Source organism: Lycium barbarum, chromosome 3, assembly GCF_019175385.1.
Source record: "Lycium barbarum isolate Lr01 chromosome 3, ASM1917538v2, whole genome shotgun sequence".
NCBI classification, from domain to species: domain Eukaryota; kingdom Viridiplantae; phylum Streptophyta; class Magnoliopsida; order Solanales; family Solanaceae; genus Lycium; species Lycium barbarum.
The window spans coordinates 121,782,732-121,789,804 of record NC_083339.1 but is presented as its reverse complement, the minus strand read 5'-3'; the positions used below and the strand labels follow the sequence as shown (position 1 = coordinate 121,789,804).

The following is a 7,073-nucleotide window of genomic DNA, read 5'->3' as shown; positions in this document are numbered from 1 at the left end:
GCAGTCCCATTCGGGGGTGTTTAAAGATTTTGGCTTGGTTCAATGCGATCTTGTTGCCTTTGTCGAATTTCGACTATAGTCCCCAATGTACGGCATTTGGATAAAATGATGCCGAATTTCGGCAGTAATCACCGAGGGTAGGGTGTTTAACAAGAAGACATATCTGTAATGCAATAATCTTTATATTGCAAGTATTTGCACGTACATGACATGAAGACTTTGTCTGTTTCCTTCTGTTTTTGCCGTAGCAAATACTAAATGGACACGATTTGTTCTGATTGTTTGGTCCTTACATCAAAACCTAATACAGAAGGTCCAGCTTTCGACGAGGACTTCCCCGGGTAATGCCCAACGACGTTCTCCTGCTTTGTTGAGCTGCTTCATTTTGTATTCATCGGGGTAAGCCTTGATGTGGGTATAGTAGTCCCCTAGTGTTTATCCGAGCTGCATGGTCGGGTAAGCACTATCAAGTCCCCACTCGTAGGGTACACCCCCGAGTTTCTCGACACTTGTCCTCGTTTCTATCAAGTAACACGTTGTACTTGTTGCCTCATTAAAAACCTTGTCGGAAAACCCATTTTGGGACAAAACCGTACTAAGAAAAAGAGTGCCACACGTGCTTTCAGACCTAGCACCTAACTTCATCTGGTACTCGACTTCCTGCAAAAAAGGAAAAGTTAACAAAAAATAAACTCAAGGATAGAGTTCATACCTTAGCAATAGTATCTCTTCAAATGAGCCACATTCCAGTTATTGCGCAACCGTTGTCCGTCCATGGATTCCAGCTGATACGACCCTTTGCTTGTTACTCTGGTTATATTGTATGGACCTTCCCAGTTCGGACCCAACTTTCCGTCGTTGGGATTCTTCGTGCTCAAAGTAACTTTTCGAAGCACCAAGTCCCCTACTTGGAAATGTCAAAAATTGGCCCTCCATTTATAGCACCTTTCCATTCTCTATTTCTGGGCTGCAATATGGACCAACGAGTTTTCGCGAAGTTCATCCGCGAGGTCGAGTTTTATGGACATGGCCTCCTCGTTTGACTCATCGGTCGTGTATCTGAATCGGAGACTCGGTTCACCAACTTCTACGGGGATGAGGACTTCGGCCCCGTAGACCAACGAGAAAGGCATTTCTCCCGTGCTTGATTTCGATGTGGTTCTGTAAGCCCACAATACCTCCAGTAGCATTTCCCTCCAGTGATGCTTCGATGTTTCAAGTCTTTTCCTTAGATTTTGAATTATTATTTTGTTCGTGGATTCCACCTGTCCGTTTGCACTTGGGTGATACAGAGTTGATATAATTTTCTTGATCTTCAACCCTTCGAGGAAATCATTGACTTTGCTGCCAATGAACTGAGAACCGTTATCACAAGTGATCTCGGCCGGGATGCTGAAACGACAAATAATATGGTCCCATATGAAGTCAATAGCCTCCTTTCTCTAATCTTTTCGAAGGCCTGCGTTTTAACCCATTTGGAGAAATAGTCAGTCATAAACAAGATAAAACGGGCCTCACCTGGTGCCCATGGCATAGGACCAACATTGTCCATTACCCACTTCATGAAGAGACAAGGTGACATCACCGAATGTAGCTGATGAATCATCGAGGCATGCCTTTGACACCCATCACATTTCCGGACAAAATTCTTCGAATCTTCGTCCATCTGGTTCCAGTAATAACCAGCTCTGATAATTTTTCAAACCAAAGCTTCTGCACCGGAGTGATTAGCGCAGGTCCCCTCGTGGACTTCTCTCATCACATAGTCGGTTTCTCTGGGACCCAAACATTTGGCCAGGGGCCCGAAGAAAGACCGACGATACAATTGGCCGTCTATCAAGCAGAACCGTGCTGCTTTTGTCCTTAGTGACCATGATTCTTTTGGGTCATTCGGGAGCTTTCCATCTTGCAAGTAGTCGATGTATTTGTTGCGCCAATCCCAAGTTAGACCCATCGTGTTTATTTCAGCATGCCCGTTTTCTACCGCCGAATTCGTCAACTGTACTATAGTGCCGGGGTTAATTTCTTCCCCATCGATTGAGGAGCCCAAATTGGCCAATGCATCAGCTTCGCTGTTCTGCTCCCTGGGTACATGCTACGTGGTCCACTCTTTAAACCGGTGTAGTATCACTTGGATTTTCTCTAGATACATTTGCATTCGTTCATCCTTATCCTCGAATACGCCATTTATTTGGTTAACGATCAAGAGGGAGTCACATTTTGCTGCAATTACTTCGGCCCCCATGCTCCGAGCTAATTCCAAACCTGCAATCATAGCCTCATACTCGACTTCGTTGTTAGTCAATTTAATAGTTCTAATCGACTGTCTCATGGCATCCCCAACGGGGGTTTTAAGGACGATGCCTAGCCCGGAACCTTTGAGGTTCGAGGCCCCGTCCATGTGCAAAGTCCAAATACCCGAAGACTTCCCCGAGGTTAGCAGAAGTTCTTTCTCAACCTCGGGGATCATTGTCGGGGTAAAGTCTGCCAAAAAATCGGCCAACATTTAGGACTTAATGGTCGTTCGGAGTTTATATTCGATATCATATCCTCTTATTTCTACGGCCCATTTGGTTAGTCTACCCGACAATTCCGGTTTATGCATGACGTTCTTTAGAGGATACGTAGTTACTACGCATATCTGATGGAATTGAAAGTAAGGTTTGAGCTTTCTTGAAGCACTTACCAATGCCAATGCCAACTTTTCGAGGTGGGGATAACGGGTCTCCACATCCCTTAAAGTTCTACTCACATAATACATAGGGAATTGCGTACCTGATTCTTCTTGGACCAACACACCACTTACTGCTACCTCGGATACAGCAAGGTAGAGAAACAACTGCTCATCCGCCTTCGGTGTATGCAGTGGAGGCAGGCTGGACAAGTACCTTTTCAATTCCCGCAAGGCTCTTTGGCATTCCGGTGTCCAAAAAAAGTCATTCTTCATCCTTAATAAGGAGAAGAAACGGTGACTTTTATCCGAGGATCTCGATCTGAACCGACTCAGCGCTGCTATCCTTCCGGTGAGCCTTTGCACTCTGTTGACATTGTTTACCACCTCAATATCCTCGATGGCTTTGATCTTGTCCGAGTTAATTTTAATTCCCCGGTTGGACACCATGAAACCCAAGAAATTGCCCGACCGGACACCGAAGGCACATTTCTCCAGGTTAAGCTTCATGTTGTATTTACGGAGTACATCAAAAGTTTCCTGCAAATGTTTTAAATGGTCCTCTGTTTCTAGGGACTTGACTACCATGTCATCAATATAAACTTCCATTGTTTTCTCTATCTGTTCTTCGAACATCCCATTAACTAGGCGTTGGTAAGTTGCACCGGTATTTTTTAATCCGAAGGGCATGACATTGTAACAGTAAGTTACGTACCGAGTAATAAAGGATGTTTTCTTTTGATCCTCCGGGTGCATCCGGATTTGGTTATACCCGGAGTAAGCATCGAGAAAACTCAACATCTCATGCCGGGTCGTCGCATCGATCATTCTATCGATGTGAGGCATCGGAAATGAATCCTTCGGGCATGCTTTGTTCAAATCCTTATAATCAACGCACATTCTAAATTTATTACCTTTTTTCGGCACTACCACTACGTTGGCTAGCTAGTCAGGGTATTTTACCTCCTGGATAGAGCTTAGTTTCAAAAGCTTTGTTACCTTATCCTTTACGAAGGCGTGCTTCGGCTCTGCCATAGGCCTCCTCTTCTACTTCACTGGGGGAAATCTCCCGTTAAGGCTGAGTTTGTGAGTCGTCACCTCCGGTGGCACACCTGTCATATCTATATGGGACCACGCGAAACAATCGGCATTAGCTTGAAGAAACTTAATTAATTTGTTCCTGAGCTCCGAGGTTAACCCCGTGCCCAGGTATACCTTTCTATCCGGTAGATATTCGAACAAGATGACTTGCTCTAGCTCTTTTACTGTAGACTTTGTTGCATCCGAGTTATCCGGCAAGACGAATGATCTGGGTACACCGAAATCATTTTCTTCTTACCCAGGGTCTGACCCCTTCCGCTCTGTTGTCAAACCCATACACTTTAGTTGTTATTTAGAGTCCTTGCAACTGACTGACTCATCTTCCTGTGGATCTGATTTTTTGGGAAAGCGTGGCGCTTCCTCGATCGCGAACATCTCCCTTGCAGCGGGCTGTTCACCCCGGATGGTTTTGATCCCCTTCGGTGTTGGGAATTTTAACAGCTGATGTAATGTTGATGGCACAGCTCTCATGCTATGTATCCACGATCTGCCAAGCAGAGCATTATACTTTATATCCCCTTCGATGACATAGAACACCGTCTGCTGAATGGTACCGTTAATGTTGACTGGTAGAGAAATCTCTCCCTTAGTGGTTTCACTCGCCATATTGAACCCACTAAGCACTCCGGCCACCTGTACAATCTGATCGAGTAGCCTTAGCTGTTCAACCACTCTCCATCGGATAATGTCACGACCCAACTAGGGGCCGCGACGGGTACCCGATACTTGTACCGAGCACCCCTTATCTCGTATCGTACTTTTACTACTAGGTGGGCCGTATAGACTATATCGTATCTTTTTTTTTTCTGTTGCTTAACGCTAACATTAATGGCATAATTGTAAACATGAACTTATAAACTTTGCTAGCACGTTATACAACGACGAGGACAACAAAAGTACAAAACATCTGACTGTACATATCTGTCTACGAGCCTCTAAACAAAGTGCATATATACATAGGAAGGGCCGGGTTCTGTCGTGCCCGATTATATACACAAAAGTAGTACCAATAGGCTGAAGCTCCGGATCAACTGGAGCACTCTCAAGGAACAGCTGGTGAAGCTCCTAGGGATTAAACCCGTCTGTCTACTGACCTGCGCGGCATGAAACGCAGCGTCCGCAAGAAGGGACGTCAGTACGAATAATGTACCGAGTATGTAAAGCATAGAAACCGACATAATAAGCAGCATTAAATATAAATAACAGCATCATGGGCTCATAGAACGTGTGAGCAGGTAAGAAAGTAACCTGTACATAGAAATGCCCTTTTTGGCCAGATACCATGCATGCTTGACTTTTCCCCCTCTAAATTTTCTTTTGTTTAAAAAAAACATTTCTTTTTCATAGACATAGAAAATAGAACTCATATCCTGTCATGTCGTATCATGTCATATCATATCGTATCATGTCGTGTCATATCATATCATAGCGCCGAACAACGCCGGCTCGCCCACATAGCGTCGAAATACGTCGGCTCGCCCGTATATCCCGCGTCCGGGATGATATAACGCCAGCTGATCAGGTGGAAACGCGTCTATAGCGCAACATATATCCCTTCCCCTCATATCTCCTTCACTCCCCCCATGTACATATACATATCACATACATATTTCATATAAGCATGCCGGAGAGCCCAAGGAAAAATCATGTTCGTCATAATCATCACAAAAATATTCTCATTAGAATAGTTACAATACTTATTGTTCGATAAACGAAACAATTAAGAAAATCCGGGAATAACGGGCCCACCTCGGGTCAAATGAGGTGGCGTACACGATTTATATACGTTACATTTCATGACGTCACTTGTGAGAGTTTTAAGGTAGTCGGGTCCTATTTGTGCAAGTTCTAGATGTTTAGGCAATTTTTCAACATTTCATACAATATTTAATTCAATTCTATTGAATGAAAAAGGAAAAACTTTAGGCATGGATTCCGGAGAATAGAGTTGTCCCCGAGGCTCAAATCTCGACCTAATATATCTAGGACATGCCAAAAGAAAAAATGGGATAGCTTTACATACCTTTTTCGCCCTTTACGCTAGTCCAAATTCAATTCTCATTTCCTTCAAAATCTACAATTGGTCACAATTACCAAATATCAATCTCAAGCCTTTAAGAATCCAATCTTAATTCATACTTGTCTACGGAAATTTGGGCAGCATCTCCTCTATAAATTCAACATCCCCGAGAATTCAACTCGGCCAAAAATACAACAAAAAAAACCGAGAATTTAACTCGGCCACAATATCAACAACAACACCAACAATTATTCATAATATTTCCAGCTCCAAAATATTCGATAGAATATCCCACATTTTATTTTCCAAATTTTCCAACCAACCAATTCGCGATATAACTATTTCATAATTTTTATTTCCGTAACGAAGTCGAAATTAATACAAACAACATCAATAGCAACATCCTCCATATTCTACAAGTTAACTACATTTATTTTCATCCATAACAACATTTACATAACCCACAAAACAATCCAACAAACAGCCCATGAGCCCACAACAACATCAAATACAATTTACGGTAAAATTTTCGTATTTCTCGTCCCACAATTTAGTTATGACTTCAATGAATATAAATATACTTAGAAGAGGATAATCCTTACCATATATACCAAGAAATAATCTTCTTCCACTTTACTTCCCTTCGAAGAAAGCCCAATTTCAACAACACGATAAAACAGGACAACAAGATCGGAGCGGAGAGCAAAACCCGCCTTATTGTTCTTGAGAATAGTTACACGTTGCTGTTTGGTTTGGAAATAAATATTGCTGCCAAGAGAAATTAACTGCACGTTGCTTCTCCTTTCAGTTATGTGCAGTGCAAAGTTTCCATAAAATCAATTCTCCAAGAGTGAGATAAGAGAAGTACAACAATACTCTGTAGCAGCACGTGTAATGGTGTGTATATATATATATATATCCCTAAACTTCAATTTCAAAATGATATAATATGTATAAATAAATAATCCATCCAACATGATAAAGGATGCATTAAATGCATGTCCCCTCCTTTACACTTGTCATTCTATTTTCACTCCCTTTTAAATTACTCATCACCTTTCTACACCATTATGCACGTACATCTATATAATTTGCTGCCCTTGTCTACTAGGTGAATTCTTTTCCAAAGTTAAGAATGGTTGCTGCCCACAAATATATTCACTTTAGTGATATAGGAAATGTTTACATTCTTTTAGTGGACCGTGGGTCCCACTCTTAAGGATAAACTTCCAAAAGAAGACTTCCTAAAAATGACACATAGCAATATATATAATTGTCATC

General features: G+C 42.3%; 1 long non-coding RNA gene across 1 annotated transcript; it reads right to left on the bottom strand.

Annotated features, from left to right (window-relative positions):
- Window positions 1-4,609: 4,609 nt before the first annotated feature.
- Window positions 4,610-6,691, bottom strand: LOC132634078 (uncharacterized). Its single transcript, XR_009580030.1, has 3 exons — window positions 6,395-6,691; window positions 5,796-5,846; window positions 4,610-4,866 (listed from the first exon to the last, which is right to left on the bottom strand). It is a non-coding gene; the product is annotated as an uncharacterized LOC132634078 (long non-coding RNA).
- Window positions 6,692-7,073: the final 382 nt, after the last annotated feature.